Source organism: Notamacropus eugenii, chromosome 1, assembly GCF_028372415.1.
Source record: "Notamacropus eugenii isolate mMacEug1 chromosome 1, mMacEug1.pri_v2, whole genome shotgun sequence".
Classification (NCBI taxonomy): domain Eukaryota; kingdom Metazoa; phylum Chordata; class Mammalia; order Diprotodontia; family Macropodidae; genus Notamacropus; species Notamacropus eugenii.
The window spans coordinates 418,446,268-418,470,320 of record NC_092872.1 but is presented as its reverse complement, the minus strand read 5'-3'; the positions used below and the strand labels follow the sequence as shown (position 1 = coordinate 418,470,320).

Below are 24,053 nucleotides of genomic sequence, written 5' to 3'. Positions count from 1 at the left end.
TTTTTAGAAATTACTAAGCAGCTGATAATGATAATGACAATGATGATGCAGTTCTCTTCATTATCAAGGAATCTGGTTGATCTTTATCTGAATATGTTTTGGAATACTGCTCAATATGCTTTAGATCGGGGGATATTCAACAGTACAGGTGCTCAGGCTTTGCTGAAGCTAAAGTTTTTTAAAATACCTGAAAAGGGAAAGATTTGACTTCACTTCCTTATTTTCCCTTTTCTTCCCATTTTCCCTCGTTTCAATGAACTCTTCTCCACTAGACCTAGAGCTCTCCTATCACCCTGCAATGGTCCTGTGAGAGTAGAAAATTATTTGAGAATTAGCATAATGCAACAGAAAGACAGAAAGTCTGGGTCACTATCTTGGATCTGCTACTAACTCGGTGTCTGACTTTGAGCTGGTTCTTTTTCCACTATGACCGTAGTCTCCTCCTCTGTAAGATGAGGATAATAATATTAATAAGCCCCAGTGGCTCCCAATTGCCTCTCAAATAAAATATAAACCTTGTTTTTTTAGTGTTCAGTGCCTTTTACAACCTGGCCCCAATCTATTTTTCCATAATAATACTCTCCTTCCCACACTTTTCAACTAAGTCCAAATGGACAGTTCTCTGTATCTCACACCTGACACTCCATTTTATGAAGCCTCTATGTCTTGGTGCTGGCTGTCCTTGGGTGTTTGGAATGTGCTTTTCCTCACCATCTCCTTTCAAGAGGTAGATAAAGCTCCAATTTTTACCTGAAGCTTTTCATGATCCCTCTTAAATTGCTAGTGCCCTCAGTCCCCAACTGTTTGTATTTAACTACCTTATATGTATTATCTTCTATTTGTATGTATTCTATACATACCTATATATATATTAGTTATCTTCCTCATTAAAATGTAAGTTCCTTATAGGTGTGATGTGGTACCCTAGAGTTGTTTTTATTTGCATTTCTCTAATTAATAGTGATTTAGAGCATTTTTTTTGTATCACTATAGATAGCTTTAATTTCTACCTCTGAAAACTACCTGTTCATATCCTTTGACCATTTATCAATTGGGGAATGACATGTATTCTTATAAATTTGACTCAGTTTTCTATATATTTTGGAAATGAGGCCTCCTTACAGCTTTATATCTATGATGCCATGAGCTTGTACACCTATGAGTTCATGAGACCTTGCACAGCCCTCCCTCCCTCAGATCAAAGTCAACTGCAAGTCTTGATGTCATGCTTCTCTCCGAGAATGAAGGACCAACACAAGTTCCTTAGAAATAGGGATTGTTGCTATTGTTGTTATTGTTTTTAAATCTGTGCTCTTAGCACCTAACACAGTACATAGTAAGTATACCTATCCCTGTACATAGTGGACACTTAATAAATGCTTGTTGATTGATTGATGAAGCACAGGTTCAGATATTTTCTAAGCTCCTGTCCAGTTCAAACTCCTATGATGACAAGGTCTCTTTCTCTACATGCCTTCTTCACTATATTGCTGCCTTGTCAATGAGATGAGGAAGCTAGGAGTGGCCAGAACCTCAGTTGTTTACTTGGGCAACAATTAGTCACCTAATGAATCAACCAATCAGTGATTGGGTGGGTTTAGAAGACAGTCTGTCAGCTGGTCACTTAGGCTGGTACCTTAACATCCAAGAAGACTCCCATGGGATAGATTTGATCTTATCATAACTTGCAGAGTTTGAAAGCTTTTTAAAAATTTAAATTTTAAGAAGCTTGATAAACAGCTGGCCCCCTTCTTCCCCCTCTCCCCAACCCCACCTCAGACAGTATGACATTAGTTTGACAGAAAATCATCCATCTCTTTTATTCCCTCTGTCTTGGGACTGTTCCGCATTCAATCTCATATATGTTCTATAGTTCCATCCACAGCCTTGAACAATGAGAATTCACATACAGAATAGTTCCCAAGTCTTAGCAAGATTCTTGGTCATCTCTGAACAACGTGAATTATATAGCGTTTCAAGAAGGTGTCCTGGCGCTATTTGATGGAAACAGACCAGGCCTGGGAGCCAGGAAGTGTTTTAATCCCAGACCTGCCACCAATATGCTTGTAACCTAGGGATGCAAGTCCCCTCCCTTCATTGGGTCTCAGTTTCCCCATCTATAAAAAGGAAGTCTGGCATTCTGAAACATTTAAATCATTTAAAGAGAATGATTCAAATGTCCATACCTTTTGACCCCAGGATTCCATTAGTAAGTGAATAAATACCCTTAAATAGGGCAGTGTTAAAAAGAAAGGCTCCATATACTACAAAACATGGATAGCAGCACCTTTTGTGGTGAAATGAAAAAAATTCATTGGGGAATAGCTAAACATATATATCCTAAGAAATGACTGTATGATGAATACAAAGAAGCACAGGAAGACTTATTTGAATAGATGAAAAATTAAGTCAGCAGAGCCAGGAAAACAATATATACAATGACCACAACCATATAAAAAGAACAATAACAAATTATTCCAAACTGAACATTGTGAATTTGAAATGACCAATTTTAGTTTCAAAGAAAAGACGTGAAGATACCACCCCCTTCTTTTATTTTTCAGAAGTAGGAAATCACAGGTGTGAAATACTGCATATAATTTTGATCTGGTGGTTAGTTTTGTTCCTTCCTGTTTTTTTAAAAAAAATTCTTTATCATAAGCAATGGCTTCCTGGGAGAGAGTTGTTTAAGAGATATGGTGAGAAATGTAGATGAAGTAAAAATGAAAAATAATCAGTAAAATTAAATAAGCTCTGAGGTTCCTTGCAGCTTATTACAGGTCTCAGAATGCTGAACTGTAAGTCTTTTGAGGTATTGGGATGGGCAGAGGAATCATTCCAGCACACAGAGCTCATCTGCCTTATCACTGGATAATTTTTCAGGGAGAGGATTATGCTCCTTAAACATACCTTCTGCCTGTGAGACAATCTATTTCACAAATGGCTGCTGGGGTGTACTGGAGCCAGCTGAACCAGTCTGAGGGAGAACTGATTGTTAAATTTTCAGTATGATCATTTACATCATCGGAAACCATCCAATGTTATAAATCAAGACTATCATTTTGTTGGTTGTTTAGACTTAAGAAAGTAACAGATAAAATGGTAATAATACAGATTAAATTTGAGTGTTCTGCATACATTTCCATCTCACCCACACATACACACCCCCATTGCCAGTTGTTAAACAATTTACCAGAACATCCCTGCATATGGGGAAACCAAGGCATTGATCAAGATTGTTTCTAGATATTTCAGTAGTTGGCAACCTACCTGTCTTTATCCCCATCTGCTAGGGACCAAGTTAAAGTGATGTGTATACTGCCTAAAATTGACTCCAGCCCAGAGACTCAAGCCAGCCCTATTCAAGGGCATCCATATTTGATTTTTTAGGAAGGGAACTCATAATGTTACCAATTTAATGATGGAGATACATCACCTTAAAATTAAAGCGACCATTACAAACCCAACACTGATAGAGTTACTGCCAAATAAAATTCATTTCGGCTCAATTCAATTCAATTCAGCAAATATTTTCTAAGTACTGTGCTTAGTGTTGGGTCTCTCTGGGATTAGAGAAGGCTGGAACAGAAATAATACAAAATCTCCATCCTCTGTGAGCTCAGAACCTAGTTGAGAAGCTGAATAATATAATGGATAAAATATATGAATTTTGGATTAGAAAGACATGGGTTCAAATCCTGCCTCTGACACCAGTTAACTGCTACTTTAGGCAAAGCACTTAATTGCTCTGAGCCTTTTGTCTTTCCTCCTCAGTAAAACAAAGAAAAGAATACCTCTAGATTAATTACTTATAGCGTAGTGGTGAAGATTAAATGAAATAATATATGTAAATCACTTTGTAATGTTCTAAATACCATGAAAATGTCAGTTTTAAAAAAAGGACTAAAATGGAGACAGAAAACTAGAATACACAGTAAAATTTGAATTTTTACAAAATGGAGATTTTACAAAATGTGATGAGGGGATTGAAGGAGGAAAAAATTACTACTAGCTACGGGTGACCAGGGAAGGCTTTGTGGTTTTATGGAAGATGGGGCATCAAGTTGGGACAAATGGAGAGGATTGCTGCAGGTGTAGATGAAGTGGGAATTGAGGCATTTAGTTTGAGACACCAGTTTAAAATCTTCTAAGCATCCCTACCCCAGCCCCACCCCTGGTGGGGGGCGGTGGTGATAAGAGTGAGAGTTATGAAATAAGGGTTCATTCCTCTTGCACAGGTCTCATTCCTGAAAATAGAGCTCATTTCTTAGCATATTCTGCTTCCAGGAGCTGTTCCTTTCTTAGCTGACATCCTAGAGTTGAGTAGTGGTGTCAGATTCAAAAAGAAACTCATCTGTGTAGGCTGCATATTGAACTTAAAGAATCACAAATTTACAATATTTATGTCGTATTGTATTTTTATTTATTTAAATATTTCCCAATTGCGTTTTAATCCGATTAAGTCAAGAGTTTTGTGGACCACATGAAAGAGCAGCAAGATTGGCACCTTTGTCCTAGAGTGCAGTAGGGTTTCATTTCCCACTCATGCCTGAGTTCAGGCACTTTTTACAATGTGGACCTGTTTTACAGATGAAAAAGTGAGTTCCAGAACAGTAATAACTCATAAAGGGTCAGGGACAGAGGCAGTGATGAAATAGCTTTAGAGGAGTTTGTTAGGGTTTATTTCTGCCCCAGGCAATTCTCTGCTGACTCATCAAATACTCCAATCTAGGAAGTATTGAATGAAAGGCCTTGAGTGAATATTAATCTGTTCACTGTCTCTATAGTATAATTTAGAGGCTGCTCAGGTGAGTTAAAATTAGATCAGAAATTTAGGCCATGAACAAATATTGGCTCCTTTGTTCTTTGCATGATCTCAAGTGATCACGAGCTCAACTTGAGTTCAATTCAAGGTCATCTTCTTGGTACTGACAGGCAATTTAGAGACAGAACTTCTTGGGAAGACCAATGCCTAGCTCAGGGGTGGGGAACCTGCAGCCTAAGTTACAGGTTCCCCATCCCAGCCTAGATGAATGTTGGTCACGAGTTTGTATATTTATTTAGTTCCAATTGCTAATGATAATCATTTAATGATAATAATTTAATATCATTTTAATATAATAATAATTAATTATAATTAATGATAATCATTTAATATCAATTTGAATCTCAGTAAGGGCCAGAGCCTTTAGTAAAAGGGTAAACTCAGAGAATATCTCTTCTTATGTCAACAAGACCAGATGGGGCTGACTTAAGAGCATTTTCCTCTGTTTATGGTTAAGGATGAGACCTTTAACCTGAGACACTATCTTAAATAATGGGACTTTTTCTTATTTTAATCTTTTTTTATGGACACATACTATGTTATGGCATGTTAATGGTAAAGAAAACACAGATATCCTGGGTCATAATTTCAGTTGACACTTTGTCAACTCTCTTATCTTTTTGTATTTACCACCTATTAAATCAAGAAAATTCCTTTCTCATAATATGGTTAAACATATATGGAGATCATAAATTTGAGTGACATAGAGACCTTGAGTTGAGATTGTTCTAAAACATATTTAAGGCTGGTCATTCTTTTATCAGACAGTTTGGCTCTGTGAAGCATGTATCTGCTCATTTAAAGAAATAAACAATATGAATTTATAATCACCTAACATGTTTGCCTCCTTTAACCAAACTTTTAGGTCAGTACTTATTCTCTTTTGCTTCACCTCTAAAACTCCCAGTAGATTGGGGGTGGGGGTGGGTGCATTACAATCCTATGCCTCTTCTAACTCTCAACAAAATGTAAAATTTAAAGTCCCAAAGTCTAGTCCCCTAAAAGTAGAGATAACAGGTAACACCCTGCTTTCACAGTGATCATCACCCTGGAACCTCCTAAAAGGGAGGGAACATCTCTAACACACATCAGGGATAGGACTTTTCTTGTACAAAAGCTGGATATCACATCCGGAACAGCTTCACAAACTGCCCCCATACAGGTGCAGACCTGAAGGACAATAGAACCCACCCCATCTCCAGCCCTTTCACAATCTCAGTCACCTGTAATTGCAGATAATATCCTTAGACACCCCCATGCCTTGGGACTCTGAAAGATGATTGTAAGAGAGGGGAGAGTTAGCACTGACTGGCCCATGGTCCATGAGCATCCTCTCCCACCTCTTCAAAACAGATTCTTAGGCTAAAGCTGTCTACATTTTCTCAGCTCTGCCCTGAGCATGGAAGATTGGGCATCTAGGTGTTCCTGAAGCCTGAGGATTCAGTTGTTATTGTTGTTAGTAATGATAATGATCATAACCTATGGTTATTTAGTTAAACTGAAGTCAGAGTCCATCCCAGTTAACAATTTCTTACTCAGAGAAGCTTCACAGGAGCGCCCCCATGTGTACATCTGTGATGACTGCAGAGAATAACATCTGACACGACCCATGTATCCTGGAAAGTGAGTATTGAACTGGGTGGATAGGAGACTTCTCAGATCTGACATACTGAAACGCTAAGAACTTGCTTAGTCTTGGACTTTACCACTGATCCTATGTGCAACTTTGGGCAAATTCCTTCCCCTCTGTGGACCTCATGTGGTCCCTTTCTGTTGAGAAAATCAAATATTGATTTAATATTTTGCATTTGATTCCATTCTGTAATCGATTCTATTCTATAACTGCCTGAGCCATGTTTCTTTGTCTCTGAGATAAGTTCAGAAGTTTATGAGTCTAGAAAAGGGGTGAGGAGCCTTTAGTCTTGAGGTCACATGTGGCCCTCTAGATCCTTAAGTGTGGCCCTTTGACTGAATCCAAACTTCACAGAACAAATCCCCTTAATAAAAGAATTTGTTCTGTAAAACTTGGACTCAGTCAAAGGGCTGCACCCAAGGACCTAGAAGGCTACATGTAGCTTTGAGGCTGCAGGTTCCCCACCCCTGATCTACAAGTTCCATTTTTCTCTCTGACTGAAGTTTAAAAGTTGTTTCACCAAACATCACTTTAATTAAAAAAAAACTGTTGTCTCTTCACCACTAGCTGTCCTTGTACAATTAGAAAAAATCTGTTCTCCTTGAAGGATGCAGATGGATGCACCTAGGAGTCTAACCTGTTATCTTTGAAACACTGAATATCCATCAAGAAAGTTTGGCCTCTTATCACTGTGACACTCACTGACCAGGCAAGTAGACACCACCATTGAGCTTTCCATAGCAACAAGATGGAAGGAGGGGCTATTGCTAGCCCTGTTTTCAGGCTTCCATTCAATCATATTGTTTTCCATCATCTATGATACTTCAGATTTTATAATCAATTGTATTGTTTTCCATTTATGAGGCTTCTGGTTCTTTGTTCTCTTGTACTTCCCAAAACTATACGAAGGCTGGGAAGCCTCACCTTGTGGTCTTTTGGCTTATTGAGAAACTGAGAAGCCCCCTTTATTCATAATTGCTAACCTTACCAACAAATTGATCATGCTTGGAACTTTGTGCCTCAGTCTACCTTAATTTCAATTGTGACACTGTAAAATGAGGGGGTTGGACTAGAGGAGCTCCAAGACCTGCTAATTGATGCCTGTATGACTTTGGACACATCACTTTACTGTTCTGGGCCTCAATTTCCACATAGATATGCAAGGAGGAAGGGTTGGTTCTTCCCCTCCAACCCTTAAAGTTAATGTCACTGTTAGAAACATTGTTAATGTCATTGTTAGAAACAAAGAACAATACTTGTGAAATCAGGAAAGCTTTTATTATTCCCCCTGAATGAATGAGTAATTTGTAATGGACTGCTACATTTGTTCCGACCAATGCAAGCCTTTTAATGCTGTTCCCAATTCCAATTTCCCACCTTGCACTCCATTGGCCAACATTCCATGATTCACCCCACCCCACGTGGGCCACATTCCTCATTTTCTTTATAGAATGACATGATATAGACTCTTTTAAAGGAATTCCTTTAATTGATGTACAATCTTTCTGGTGTTGACCTGAAAATTTGGTTAAAGAAGCAAACTGGCTAAGTGATATCTTAATTGAAAAGGTGGTAAATACAATAAGAGAGTTGACAAAGTGTCAATTGAAATTACCACCCAGTATATCTGTGTGTTCCTTACCATTAACATGCCATAACATAGTATGTGTCCATAAAATAGAAAGAAAATGTTCCAATTATCAAGATAGTGTCTTGGGTTAAGGGTCTCAAAGAATGCCCTTAAGTCAGCCCCATCTGACCTTGTTGACACAGGAAGAGGTATTCTGTAAGTTTACTCAGGGAACAAAGAAGCTGTTAGGTCCAGGCTCTTCTGGTTGACTAGTTCAAGCTCTGACCCTCATTAAGTTTCAAAAATGATATTAAATGATTATCACTGATATTACAGATCTTACATAATTTCTGTGGAAACATAAGTTCAATTCATCACTTACAGCCATAGAAATCAAAGAGTAGATAACAGAGTTAATAAGATGTCAAAGTGCTAACATGTTAACACCCAATGATCGTTTAGTAAGTTGTTGTTGGCTGAGATGAGGAATCTAGTTTCAATTTAACTTTATTTAACTGTGGGTTATGAAATGTGAACATCTGAGTGAATTAAAAGAAATAATGTGATTTTCTAGGCTGAAAATGGGCAATGCCTCTAGGATTTTAAATAACTAAGCCCTAGAGTGAGTTCCTGAGGGCACCCCTGAAGGGGGAAAGGGAGAATTTCTTTTTCTTGCCCATCATTTTTCACGGTGTTTTAGCAGCAGACCTGCTTAGCCAGAAGGAGACACCTCATCTAGAAGCTAGAGAATCAGCTACATAAGCATAATTGAGGGATCAGAGACATACTCCAAACAGATATGAATAAAGAGAGGCAGTAATTCAAGGGAAGAAACAGCTTCAAGGATTGGAACGTTTAGCAGCAGAAAAGAGAGCTGGTCGTGAACTCAGCAGAGCCAGCCCTGGCAATTGAGAGTTGAGCTGCAGAGAAAAGCAGATCGTAGGAGCCCAGTTGAGTAAGCTAGCCAGAAGAAACTCTGTACCCAGGAAGGAGCTTACTAAGGACTCAAGTAGGAAAGAAGGTCTTCCAGACCCTACATTATTATAGTAGTCAGCAGCCTTGGCTTTGTTTCCTAAAAGTGTGCCTTACAACCATTGCATTCTGTTTCTGCCCACTATTTCCACAGATGTTATATGGATTAGTGGAAGAGTGAACTCCAGATTTATTAAGGAGAATATTTTATGGTTGCTATTGTAACTACAGTATTTTAGTAAATGCCTTTGCTAACACCTAGTTCGATCCATTTTTAATAGGAAACATACTGAGGTACATTATTAGGAGTGCAGGCCTATAGCATTAACCCTAGACTGCAGGAGAGATGTTACCCTCTGAAAACACTTTTGTACTCTTGAGTACAAAAGCAAGTTTGGGGAGTATACCAGAAGGGACTATTATATGTAAAACAAAGAGGTTAGAGACACAAGACCTTTAAGCTGCCTTCCAACCCTAAATCTAAGACCCTATGGTATCTCCCAGCTTTAAGATTCAGATACCATGAATCTCTCCGAGAGCTTCCTCATTTTCACCCCCTCCTCCCTTTGCCTCTGGGTCTTTGATTGTTTCTGGAATGTAGACGAACTGAGTTGGGGAAACTGGAGTTTCTTCTCCAGTAATACCCTGAAGGCAAAACTGTGAAAGTGGCCATTGTGTCTCTAGAATCACTAGGCCCTTTCCATGTTTTCTACTCATTTCCTAACCTTATTTCTACCTCCTGGTGAACATGTGGTATTGCCCTTCTCAGGGATTTATCAAATTGCCCCCAAACCTAGGAACCTAGTTCAGTGGAAAAAGCACTGGACTTAAGAGTCATATCCTGGCTCTAACATTTACTAATTGGGCCTTCCTTAGCTTCATCATCTGTAAAATAATAATTTCTGCATACTTCCATGGGATTGTTGCAGGGCTAATATATCACTTTAATATGCTAGCTGCATATATAATACACATGTTGTGTATTATAGAATAGAAAGGGTACTACTTCTTGAGTCAGAGATTATTGTTGTACAGTCATTAAGTTGTATCTGACCCCTTTTTCTTTTTTTAATATAAAATTGATTTACTTTCAGTTTTTAACATTCACTTCCACAAGAATTTGAATTCAAAATTTTCTCCCCATCTCTCCCCACCCCCCACCCTAGGACAGCATACATCCCATCCACCCCTTCCTTCAGTCTGTCCTCCCTTCTTCCATCCCCCTTCCCCTCTATTTTCCTGTAGGGCAGAATAGATTTCTATATTCCATTGCCAGTATAGCTTAATTTCCATTTGCATGCTAAAACAATTTTTAGCATTCATTCTTAATGCGTTGAGTTCCATATTCTCTCCCTCCCTCCCCACCTACCTTCATTGAGAAACCAAGCAATTAAATATAGGTCATACATGTGTAACAATGCAAAGTACTTCCATAATAGTTATGTTGTAAAAGACTAACCACATTTCCCTCTGTCCTATTCTGCCCTCCATTTATTCCATTCTCTCCCTTGACCTGTCACAATAGTGTTTGCTTCTGATGATCACTTTCCCCAGTTTGCTGTCCCTTCTACTATCTTCCCTCTCCTATCCTCTTCCCCTTGCTTTCCTGCAGGTAAAATAGATTTCCATGTCCAATTGAGTATGTGTTATTCCCTCCTTAAACCAAATCCCATGAGAGTAAGGCTCAATTATTTCCTTTCCTTTCCCCTCCTCTTCCCCTCCATTGTAAAATCTCTTTCTTCCCTCTTTTATGTGATGTGATTTGCTACATTCTACCTCTCCCTTTCTCTTACTCCCAGTACATTCCATTCAACAGTAAATTTTATGTTTTTTAGGTATTCTCCCTTCATATTAGCTTACCCTATGTCCTCTGTATGTATGTATGTATATATGTATATATACACATACATATCCACATACACCCATGTACATATACATACCTACACACATATAATATATACATACATACATACATACCCACTTATACACACACATATATATGTGTATGTATGTGTGTATATATGTGTATATATATATATATATGCATATTCCCTTTAACTACCCTAATACCGAAAAAGGTCTCATGAGTTACAAAAAATGTCTTTCCATGTAAGAATATAAACAGTTCAACTTTAATGAATTCCTTAAGGGTTCTCTTTCCTGTTTACCTTTTCATGTTTCTCTCGATTCTTGTATTTGAAAGTCAAATATTCTATTTAGCTCTGGTCTTTTCAGCAAGAATGTTTGGAAGTCCTCTATTGCACTGAAATTCCATTTTTTCCCCTGAAGTATTATACTCAGTTTTTCTGGGTAGGTGATTCTTGATTTTAATCCTATCTCCTTTGATCTCTGGAATGTCATATTCCAAGCCCTTCAATCTCTTAGTGTAGAAGCTGCTAAATTCTGTGTTATCCTGATTATATTTCCACAATACTTGAATTGTTTCTTTATGGCTGCTTGTAATATTTTCTCCTTGACCTGGGAATGTGGGAATTTTACTACAATATTCCTAGGAGTTTTCCTTTTGGGATCTCTTTCAGGAGGTGATGGGTGAATTCTTACTATTTCCATTTTACCCTCTGGCTCTAGAATATCAGGGCAGTTTTCCTTGATAATTTCTTGGAAGATGATGTCTAGGCTGTTTGTTTCATCATGGTTTCCAGGTAGACTAACAATTTTAAAATTATCTCTCCTGGATCTATTTTCCAGGTCAATTTTTTTTCAATGAGATATTTCACATTGTCTTCTATTTTTTTCTTCTTTTGTGTTTGTTTTGTAATTTCTTGGTTTCTCATAAAATCATTAGCTTCCATCTGCTCCATTCTAATTTTTAAAGAACTATTTTCTTCAGTGAGCTTTTAAACCTCCTTTTCCATTAGGCCCATTCTGCTTTTTAAAGCATTCTTCTCATTGGCTTTTTGGATCTCTTTTGTTATTTGGGTTACTCTATTTTTAAAGGTGTTATTTTCTTCAGCATTTTTTTGGATCTCCTTTAGCAATCTTTTGACTCGCTTTCATGATTTTCTTGCATCACTCTCATTTCTTTTCCCAATTTTTCCTCCATCTCTCTTACTTGATTTTCAAAATCCTTTTTGAGCTCTTCCATGGCCTGAGACCACTGAATATTTTCTTTGGAGGTTTTGGATAGAGAAACCTTGATTTGGATGTCTTCGTCTGATGGTGTGCTTTGTTCTTCCTCATCTGAAAGGATGAAAGAAAATACATTTTCACCAAGAAAGTAACCTTCTATACTCTTATTTTTTCCCTCTTTTTTGGACATTTTCCCAGCCAGTTACTTGACTTTTGAGTCTTTTGTCAAGTGAAGGATATACTCTAGGGACCTGTAAGTTCTCAGTTCCTCCAAGGTGGCACAATCAAGGGAGAGGAGTTTACTCCTCTCTTGGCCTGCATTCTTGTCTGTGAGCAACCACAAGTACTCTGTTCTGTCCAGGATCTGCCTGTAGGGTTCCCTCTCCACTGTCACCACTAGTTCCACCACACTAGAGCTCCTCCTCACCCCACGACTGCCACTCAGGGCTGAGATCCAGATCAGCCACTTGATTCCCCCAGGGTCTTTAGGCTGAGGGTTCCAAAAGGGGATGTTGCTGCAGTGACTTCAACCACCCTGGGGCTGGGGCTTGGACCAGATCCATGCCCCCCCCCCCCCCACTCAGGTTAAAGAGCTTTCTTACTGACTTTTGAAGCTATCTTTGGCGTTTGTGGGTTGAGAAGTCTGGGAACTGCAGCTGCTACCTGTGATTCTATGCCCTGAAGCCTGCTCTTGTCCTGTCCATGCCATGCAACATGGCCAAGGCTGGGCTGTGCTCCACTCTGAGTCTGGTGCAATAGACCTTTCCTATTGGCCTTCTAGTCTGTCTTGGGCTGGAAATCTCTTTCACCCTGTCGCTTTGTGACTTCTGCTGCTCTAAAATTTGTTTAGAGTCATTTTTTACAGGTATTTTATAGGTTATGGAGGTAGAGCTAGAGCAGGTCTGTCCTTCTACTCTGCCATCTTGGCTCCACCCCTGATCCTTTTTTTCTTGGCAAAGATATTAAGAGTGGTTTGCCATTTCTTCCAGCGGATTAAGGCAAACAGAGGTTAAGTGACTTGGCTGTATGTCACACAGCTAGTGTCTGAGGCTAGATTTGAGTTCAGGTGTTCCTGATCACAGACCTACTGTTGAAACCATCAACTGCCTTGAGCCAGAGGGCCTAGGTTCAAATCACAGCTCTACCTCTACTACATATATGAATCCAAGTTTCTGAGCTTTACTTTTCTCATCTATAAAATGAGGTTGTATTTGATAATCTCTGCTGTCCCTTCTAGTCCTAAATGTATGATCCTTATTGCACTAATAATATGTAAGTTTACTTTTGCTTCTTTTATTTTGCTTTGAGTTTTTGCTCCAGATGGGAAAGATAAGGGATTAGAGGTAAGGGCAAATTTACAGAGTGAGAGAACACAAAGGATTAGCTCCTAGAATCTTATGGGTGATCTATTCCAGTCCCCTGCCTAAAAGATGAATCCCTTTTGTGATGTCTTAAGAATGCACCTACCACTCCCCCTCAACCCCACATATGCCTGGTCAGACTTCTTAAGATCCCTCACAATTCGTAGGGATCCTCTATGGGAACTCTAGTTCTATTTGTCTCTATCCTCTACTTTCCCAGAACCTGGGGAAATCTCCCATTGAGCCAGTGATTATTAGGTTTGAGACTTCTGGAAAAGTGGCCACCCCAAAAAGAGACTAGTGGGGAACCTGGCAGTGAGAAGAATGAGGAACGACCTGAAATTGCTTCAGCTTTGAAAGGACCAGGGATTGGCCAAGGCTGGGGGCAGGACCTGATGGCACAAGCCAATGGGAGACTTTGGTGAGCTCCGCCTCCCCTTTTCTCTTTGTGTAGATAAACATTTATTAAGAGTCTACTGTGTGTTAGGCCCAGTAGTTAGGCCTGGGAGGTGGGGTTAGGGTGGAGTTAGTGGTGAATCACACTTGGCACCTGTCCTCCCTTAGTGCCCAGGTCAGAAGGGAACTTGACACAGATTACGATTTTTCTGACATCCAATTACGGGTGAGCTTCCCCTGTTCTTTCTCCTCTTACAATTTTGCCTGAGAAAAGTAAATAGTAAAGGAACAGTACTAAAGGTCAAGTGGCATGTGAGGCTTGGAGTATTTATGTATGTGTAAAGTGTCGGAGTGGAGGCAAGAGGATCTTCCCCACCTCCACAGTCATCACCTACAGCCTCACTAGTTTGCAAACCTGGGAATCCACCAGGTATATGGGAGAGTGGGGTGTGTTCTGATAAATATTTAACAACTGGCTCTCCAGAAGAAAAGAGTACATATGACACAGTTTTAAGTTCAACCTATTATTAACATTTTCTCCATCACTTTTGTAAATGTCTAGGTTTAAGAACATCAACATAACAATAAATTAAATTCTGATTTATGGCATTTGTTAATTTCTGAAGTGTAAACAATCTCACTGGAAATTTAACACTTGGCTGAGCAAGTTCAATCTCTTCCCAACACACCCCTGGGCATGTGTCAGTGCTCTGAGATTGAATCAGAGAGGCAGCTTTTTTCTAGATATTTGGAGGTGGCAGAATTGGGTACTAAGTCCCCTCCTCAAAACTATTCTTTCTGACAGAAGGAATAGGGACCAGGATGTCTACAAAGAAGAAGTTGAGGGATGGGAAAATGCTGTCTCTTAATCTTTCTCAGGACATTTTTCCCCCATATTCCAAAGGTGTAGTGTACCTTGGGCTAAGTCATTGTCACTTGTGTATTACAGTGTAGTATAGTGGACAGATTAGGAGAAAGAAGTACCTAGTTTCAAATCCCACCTTAAATAATAGCTTTGTGATTCTGGGCACGTCACCTAACCTTTTAAAAATTCTTGGTTTCTTCATCTGTAAAGTTGGAAAAACATCCTCATAGCACTGTTATGAGGAAATCATTTTACAAACCTTAACATACCATACAAAAGTAATTGTTATTATTTGGAGGAAAGAGTAATGCTTAGGATCTCAAGGAATGGGATTCAAGATGTGGACTTTAGATAGGAGCCTTCTGGGGCATCCAGCTCAGCATGACAGATAGAGAGGATGAAATCCAGAGTAGGGAAGAGACTTGCTAAAAGTCACACAGCAAGTTAGAGGCATAGTTGAAACTATAATCCAGAGCTCCAGGCAGATTCTAGGGTTCTGTCTACCACATCATAGGCAGGTGGCATTTTGTTCAGTACTCATATTCACCCATAATTCGCTTTCCCCTTCATACCATTCCCTAAGCTCTCTCAGGTATCAAACTCTATGCCAAACACAAGAACATAAAGTTTTCTCAGATATCAAATGTTCTAGACCTAACTCTTACCTTTCTTGGATTCTTTGTCTTGAAAACAAATCAATCAACAACATTAATTGAATGCTTAGATGTGAAACTCTGCTTGATGTCAAGGAGTGAGACAGAGATGGATGAGACAATAGTCCCTGTCCTAGAATCTAGGATCCCAAATCTATAAATTTCCTTAATTCAACCCATAGCTGAACAGTAATCCCATTTACAACCAACAAGTACAAAAGATCAAAGAAGCATGCAAAAAAGGAGAAAATGGTAAATATACAGGTATATGTATAAATCTTCTATACATTTTTTTAAACAAAATAGAATAAAACAACAACAAAAGTTTGCTCTTTACTCCTGAATCCATCTGAATATCTCTAATCTTTCAACCCTTTCCAAAGTTGGACAGCTGTGATTGCTAGGAATTTTTTCCTATAGAGCTGAAAAATACTTTTTTTTGAATTCTAATCATTGCTTCTACTTCTGCCCTCATCAATTTACCAAAAATCAACCAACAAGCAATTATTAATAAATGTGCCAAGCACTATGCCAGGTACTGGGGATACTAAGGCTCAAAATATGTAAAAGGTAATGGGAGGAAGCTCTAGGTTGAACTCCCTTACACATGAAAGTCTTTCAATATTGTTAGTCATTATATGACTTAAATCTGGAAAGGACCATAGAGGTAGTGTGGTTCAACCCCCTCATTGCACAGATAAGGAAGAAAGGATTGACCATGATTACCCAGCCATTCAAGGAACAGCCTAGACTCAAAATCAAACTCTGAAGCCACATCCAATGTTCTTTCTACTGCAATACTCCTAATTCAAATAATGAGGGCAGCATTGTTGGTCTTCCTCTCTTCCCCCAGGTTTCCTCCTCAGACCTTTATAAAAGCTTATTATAAGGAAAAGACCATGGAATGGTGATAGTGGTGAGTCCCAAATGTAGAGAAGAGGCCACTTATGGCGAGAGGTTGTGCTTGTGTGTCTTGAAGGGAGGCAGAATAGACATCTCTTCTCTCCTCACCCTTTTCCAAGGGAGATGTTCATTCATGCAAGGAGAGGAAACAAGAGTTTGAGACTCGTGACCACTCTGCTCTCCTTCAAGAGACAGGGGGCACTAGATTCGGATTTTATTTTCTCTTTCAAATATTATTCATCAGGCAATTTCCAGATAAAAAAATAAAGTTATCTATAGTCTTATAAAAATTCTCTAAATCACTATTTAGTGGAGAAATACAAATTAAAATAGCTCTGAGGTACTATTTCATACCTATCAGATTGGCTAATATGACAAAACAGGAAAATCATAAATGTTAGGAAAGATGTGGGAAAATTAGAACACTAATGCATTGTTGGTGCAATTGTGAACTGATGCAGTCATTCTGGAGAGCAATTGGAACTATGTCCAAAGATCTATAAAACTCTGCATATCCTTTGATCCAACAATATCACTGCTAAATTTGTATCCCAAAGAGATCATAAAAAAGGGAAAATGATCCCCACGTACAAAAATATTTATAGCAGTTCTTTTTGTGGGCAAAGAATAGGAAATTGGGGAATGGCTGTATGAATTGTGGTATATGAATGTGATGGAATACCATTGTTCTATAAGAAATGATGAGCAAATGGATTTCAGAAAAACCTGGAAAGACTTACGTGAACTGGTGCTGAGTGAAGTGAGCACAACCAAGAGAACACTGTACACAGTAACAGCAACACTGAGTGATGACCAACTTTGATAGACTTGGCTCTTCTCAGCAATGCAGTGATCTAAGACAATTCCAAAAGACTCATGATGGAAAATGCTATCCATATCCAGAGAAAGAGCTATAGAGTCTGAATGTAGATTGAAGCATATTGTTTTCTCTCTCTTTTTTTTCTTTCTCATGGTTTTTCCCTTTTGTTCTGATTTTTCCTTTACAACACGACTAATGTGGAAATATACCTAATAGGATTTTACATGGTATGTAACCTATACTGGATTGCATGCTCTCTTGGGGAGGTGGGAATCAAAATCTTATAAAAGTGAATGTTGAAAACTGTCTTTACATATAATTGGAAAAAAATAAAATATTATTAAATGGAAAAAATATTGTTCATCAAGGTGATATGATCAGGTCCAGATAACTTTTGATTGTTTTGTCATTCTGGGGGTGGGGGACTTCTTATTTGTATGTCCAAGGCTTGACCTCTTTTTCACCAAATACCAGTTGTACAATGAACACTCATAAAGAATAGTATAGAAGCCTGTTTATTCAAGTCATAGCAAAACAGAAATCAAAGATTTCTGTGTACTTAGGAGAATACATACCAGACAATACAGAATGAAAAACTCTCTCATTGGGAGATAATTCAACTCAACAAAGAGAGAGTATCATGGATCTCATCCAAGGGGGAACTCCCCAAAGTCTCTAGAGTAGCAAGCCGGGAATAGGAACATGATAAAGACAGTCCACTCCTTTCATGTCTTTCCAGAATTTTTTCCTTCAACAACCTGAAATGACGTTGGCCTCTTCCATTTTTTCTCTTAAAGCTGAAAGCTAACTTCATGCCACACTCAAAGAAGACTCTTGCTTGGAGAGTCTCAAAGAGGGAATTGGCTGAGAACTGAAGCTCTTACATCTTACCAACTCCACTTCATTCCTCATGCAGGACAGAGCCCTCATCTCCACCAATAAGGAGAGAGTCCCTTACCAACGAACAGAATTTGGAACAATTTGGGACAGAAATTACATTACAGTCTAACAGGACTGACAAAAAAGAATCACACTGTCAGGGATGGAAGGAACTCAAAGAACATGTAACCCAGTGCCATCATTTTGCAGAGAAGAAAACTAAGGCCCCAAAAGAGGAAGCAACTTATCCAGGGTCCCAGACCTAAAGATTTGTAGGCACCTGGAGAGTTAAAAAACAACACATACTTGCAACTTCAATAGGTCTGTGATCTCATTAATGTGGGTGTCCCCTCCAGTGGTACAGACAACAATTCATCCACACCTTTTCATCCTTTGGGATTCTTGCCCAGGTTTTCTCGTAAATCCCCCATAGGTTGTCTGCCTAATGTATTGGGACTTTCCTCTAGGTCTTTTACTATTACATGGATGCAAAAGAACAAAAAAAATTTAATGCTGTATAATTATAATAATGAGACTTGGTCCTGAGAAGAGATAAGAAAATGCACTTCTCTCCTTTCTTTGCAAAGGGGATTATGGTTGTTGAATACTGTATATTCTATCAAACATGATCAATGTGTTGATTAGTTTTTCTCAAATGCTTTTTTCTTCTTTTAAAATTTTTGTTACAAGGGATGTCTTACTAGTAAGAAAATGGGGAGGGACATATATATATGCCCATGTATATGTATGTATATGTGTGTGTATCTATGTGTCTATGTACGTAAAAACAAAAAATTAATGAAATATTTAAAAAAACACATTACAGGAAACAGACTTCTGGGAGTCAAGATGGTAGAGTAAGCAGTAAACTGCTGCAGTTCTCCTGTACTCATCTCCAAACAACTATCAAATAGAGTCCCCAAACAAATCCTGGAACAGTAGAATCAGCAAAAAGACAGGGTGAAATAACCTTTTATCCCCAGAAACTTGGAAAATCAGCAAGAAAGATTCATCTCTCTCAGGTGAAAGGAGAGCGCAGTCCAGGACAGGAAGTATCCCAGCAATCCCCACCTCCACAAACCAGCAGGAGGTCCTGAGCCCCGGTATGGGGGAGCAGGCAAACACCAACACCAGGACCCTCCCCTCCATGTGCCATAGCATAGCCAGCAGAAACAGCATTCTCCACCTCTGAGAACCACCATGTGATTCAGCATAGCTGAGCCAAACAGGTAGATGTATGGGTACCTAAGTAAACAGGCAGCCACCAGCCAGCACCAGCCCCACCAAGCTTCAGTGTAGCCCCAGGCAAATAGGCAGCCTCCAGAGGCCTAACTGCATGTGCTTTAGGGTAGCCACTGGGAAATGCAGAAATGCCCTATCAGACTTCAGCACATGCCAGATAAACTGCCAGACCCTCTATGGCCTCCAGCAGCACCAGCCAACCCTCACCCCACCTCACTTCACAGGGCAGCACTAGATATAAGAGTCCCCTGTGAACCTCAGGGTAACATCAGTGCAGCACCAGGTAAATAGTCAGGGCCTACAGCCACTAGCAAAACAAGCCTGAGACAGTGCCCCCTCCACCCTGGAAACAGAGCTCAAATTTAAAAGAAAGGAAAAAGGCCAAAGAAAGGTGGTGGGGAGGATGAATAGAAAACAACAAAAAAAGAATCTGACCATAGAAAGTTATTATGGTGCTGGGGAAGACCAAGATACAGAAGAGGGCAACAATGTCAAATTCCACACCCATAGGCAAAACCCTAGAGAAAAATGGAAGTGGTCTCAAGCCTCGAAAGATCTCATGGAAGAACTCAAAAGAAGCTTAAAAATCACATAAGAAAGATAGAGGAAAAATTGGGAAAAGAAATGAGAGTGATGCAAGAGAATTATGAAAAAAGAGCCCACTGCCTGGAAAACAGCTTAAACAACAGAGTTGGCCAAATGGAAAAACAGATGCAAAAATCCACTGAAGAAAACTCTTTCAAGAATGCAATAGGTCAAATGAAAAAGAAAGTGCAAAAGCTAATCGAGGAAAACAATACCTTAAAAGTTAGAATTGAGAAACTGGAAGTTAATGACTCTATGAGACATTATGAATCAATCAAACAAATTCAAAAAGATGAAAAAATGGAAGAAAATGTAAAATGCCTCATGGGAAAAACAATTTACCTGGAAAACAGATCCAAGAGAGACAATATCAGAATCACTGGACTACCTGAAAGTCATATTCAAAAGGAGGACCTGGACAGCATCTTTCAAGAAACTGTCAAGGAAAACTGCTCTCATGTCCTGGAACCAGGGGGCAAAATAGGCATTGAAAGAATCTACTGACTCCATCAGAAAAGAGATCCCAAAATAAAAAACCCAAGGAACATTACAGCCAAATTTCAGAACTATCAGTTCAAGGAAAAAATACTACAAGTGGTCAGAAAGAAACAATTCAGATATCAGGGAGTCACAATCAGGTCACACTGGACCTGGCAACATTAAAGGATCAGAGGTCATGGAACATGATATTCTGGAGGGCAAAGAACTAAGACTACAACCAAGAATCACTTACCTGGGAAAATTAAGTATAGTACATCAAGGGGAAAAATGATCATTCAGTGAAATAGAAGGATTTCAAGCCTCCATAAGGAGAAGACCAGAACTAAACCAAAAGTTTCATCTCCATTATCAAAACCCAAAAGAAAAATAAACAGGTAAAAAGGGAAAAGAAAACATAAGAGATTCAATAGAGCTAAAATATTTACACACCCCTGCACAGGAAGATGATATTTGTAACTCTTAAAAATTGTATCAATAACAGTACAGATAAAAAGAACATACACACACATATACATATATGTATATATGTACATACAGAGAAAGAGAGAGAAAGAGAAAGAGAGGATACAGGGTATAAGGTGAATTTGAGGGAATGACAAAAAAATTAAAGGATGAGAAGGAGGAGTACAAAGGGTGCAGAAAGAAGGGAGAGGTAGAATGGGGCAAATTATCTCACGTGAAGAGGCAAGAAAGACCAATTATAGTGAAGAGGAAGATGGGAGGGTGGACAGTAGGTATCTTTTGAACCTTATGCTCATCAGTGTTGGCTCAAAGGAGGAATAATATATATGAGCAGTTGAATACCGTATCTCAACTCGACAGGGATGCAGGAAGGGAGGAGATTAAGTAAAGGAGGAATTGGGACTGACATAAAGGAGGAAACATCAGGGGAAGTGGTAGACAGAAGCAAAACATCAGTGAAGTGGGAAAGGGTGAAAGAAGAAAGGACAAACAGGAGGAAGAATAGGATGGAAAGAAATACACAGGTAGTACTCATAACTGTGAATGTGAATAGGATGAACTCTCCCATAAAACAGAAGTGAATAGCAGAGTAGATCAAAAGTAGACCAAAAATCAGAATCCTACAATATGTAGCTTACATACAGAGTAAAGGGAAGGGGTTATTATGCTTCAACTGAAATAAAAAAAAAGCAGAGATAGTAATCCTGATCTTAGGCAAAGTAAAAGCAAAAAATATACCTAATTAAAAAAAGATAAAGAAGGAAACTACGTTTTGCTAAAAGGTATCATAGACAAGGAAGCAATCAAATTAGAAGAGCAAGGATTAGTCTGTTAGATCTACGGGGAGGGGAAGAATTCATGACCAAACAAGACAGAACATTACAAGATGTAGAATAAATAAATTCGAAAATATTTAAATTAAAATGCTTTTATACAAACAAAACCAATGCAACCAAGATTGGAAGGAAATTAGAGAGCTGGGAAACAGTCTTTAAAGCAAATGCCTCTGATAAAGGCCTAATCTCTAAAATATATAAAAAACTGAGTCAAATTTATGAGAATATAAGCCATTCCCCAGTTGATAAGTGGTCAAAGGATATGGATAGGAAGTTTTCAGATGAGAAAATCAAAGATATCTATGGGCATATGAAGAAGTGCTCTAATCACTTTTGATTAGAGAAATGCAAATGAAAACAATCCTAAAATACAACCTCACACCAATCAGATTGGCTAATAGGACAAAAAGGGAAAATAATAAATTGAGGAATGATTGAACAAGCTGTGGAATATGAATGTAATGGAATACTATTGTGCAATAAGAAATGACAAACAGGCAGATTTCAGAAAAACTTGACATATACAAACTGATGCAAAATGAAATGAGCAAAACCAGGGAAACATTGTACACAGTATCAGGAACATCTCATGATGATCAGCTGTGAATAACTCAGGTCTTCTCAGCAACACAATGATCTAATGGCTATTTGCAATATTTTCTCCTTGACCTGGGAACTCTGAAATTTGGCCACAATATTCCTAGGAGTTTCTCTTTTTGGGTCTCTCTCAGGAGGTAATTGGTGGATTCTTTCAATATTTATTTTGCCCTCTGGCTCTAGAATATCAGGGGAGTTTTCCTTGATAATTTCATGAAAGATAATGTCTAGGCTCTTTTTTTGATCATGGCTTTCAGGTAGTCCCATAATTTTTAAATCGTCTCTCATGGATTTATTTTCCAGGTCAATTGTTTCTTCCAATGAGATGTTTCACATTATCTTCTATTTTTTCAATCTTTTGGTTTTGTTTTTTAAGTTCTTGGTTTATCTCATAGTCATTAGCTTCCCTGAACTCCACTCTTTCTTTTAAAGAACTATTTTGTGAGTGATAGGGGGAGATAAGGAGAAAAAAAAATACTGAATTTACCAAAGATTTAGGAAGAAGAAAACTCAAAGACCTTGAACAGAAACATAAGTCAATAGGGAAAAGAATAACAACAGAAGGAATATGGCCTCTAGATCTAGCAAATGAATTCAGGCATCTATGGATAAATACTGCAAAAGAAAATGATACAATACTTGATAAGACAGAAGACCCTGGGGAACATGGAACCATAAAATGCTCTTCTTGAGTGGTTTAAGAGAAATGGGAATTATGAGAGCAGAATTTATGCTCTGTACATCAAAAATAATGAGCAGAATAGAAAAACAGGAATTTGCAATGGCAAGCTACACCAAAGAAACAAGAGAGAAAAATTGATTGGGAATACAAATACTCAGAGGTGAAAGATAATCTACAAAAAGAGAAGCAAAAAACAGTAATGTTAAAATAAAAGTTTTACTCACCATGCAAGTAAAACATTGATTTTGAAGACAAGATGTATAGAGAGAACCTAAGGATAACTGGTCTCCCAAAAGAACAGGACAGGACAAAAAATCTTAACACACAATGAAGGAAATAATAGAAAAGAACTACACAGATCTTCTGAACACAGAAAATAAAATTCCAATTGAAAGAATTGACAGATCACTTACAGAAAAAAAAAAAGAAAAAAGCAAGGCTGCAAAATTCCAAGACATATAGTAATAAAATTTAACAATTCATTTCAGAGACAATAAGATCTGTAAGTGACCAGGAAACAACCTTCAAATACAAAGTAAAGGATATTAAAATAAAGCAAGATTATTTTGTACCCATTAGAAAATGTAGGAGACAATGGAATAATGTGTTCCAAAGACTAATGGAACTCAGGATACAGCCAACGATGATGTATTCTGTAATTATGAGCTTAACCATAGATGAAAAAAATGGACATTCAACAATAGAGTTTGAGAAATTTTTAGGAAGAAAAATCAAAACTAAAGAGATAATTTGCTTTCCAAACACCCCAAACAGCAGAAAATAATGAGTGAATAAATGCAGCAGGATGGCAACAGTGCAAAAAAGACCAAAAAGAGATTTCTATATGTACCCCATGAGACAGGGGTAAAGGTAGAAATCTGGTAGAAGTAACAATAAGAAGCAAACAGAGGGAATTATTAACAGAAGCTGGTGACACTCTGCCTACAGAGGAATCGATGGTTTTTTGTATTGTTTTTTTTTAAACTGCATTACAACATGGGAGATTACAAAAAAAGGGTGAAGGGGAGCAGAGAATAGAGAGGAGTGTGTGATGTGCTGATCAAGAGTTAGAAGTGAGAGGAAGGTGATCTTTATGGTAGAGAAGAGACTACAAGGGAGTAAGGAAGGAGGAGGTGGGAAAGATTGAAAAGAGGGATAAAGAAAGGAAGGCTTACTTTGGT

General features: G+C 38.4%; 1 long non-coding RNA gene across 3 annotated transcripts in view; it reads left to right on the top strand.

Moving 5' to 3' along the window:
• The window catches only part of LOC140518849 (uncharacterized), a 29,559-nt gene extending 10,954 nt beyond the window's left edge, over positions 1-18,605 (top strand). Inside the window, exon 4 of one of the 3 annotated variants that reach the window (XR_011972032.1) lies at positions 17,886-18,605. This is a non-coding gene — a long non-coding RNA (uncharacterized lncRNA). Of the gene's footprint in view, positions 1-17,827 lie in introns of all 3 variants that reach the window. The other 2 variants (XR_011972030.1, XR_011972031.1) reach the window with 2 other exon arrangements.
• Positions 18,606-24,053: the final 5,448 nt, after the last annotated feature.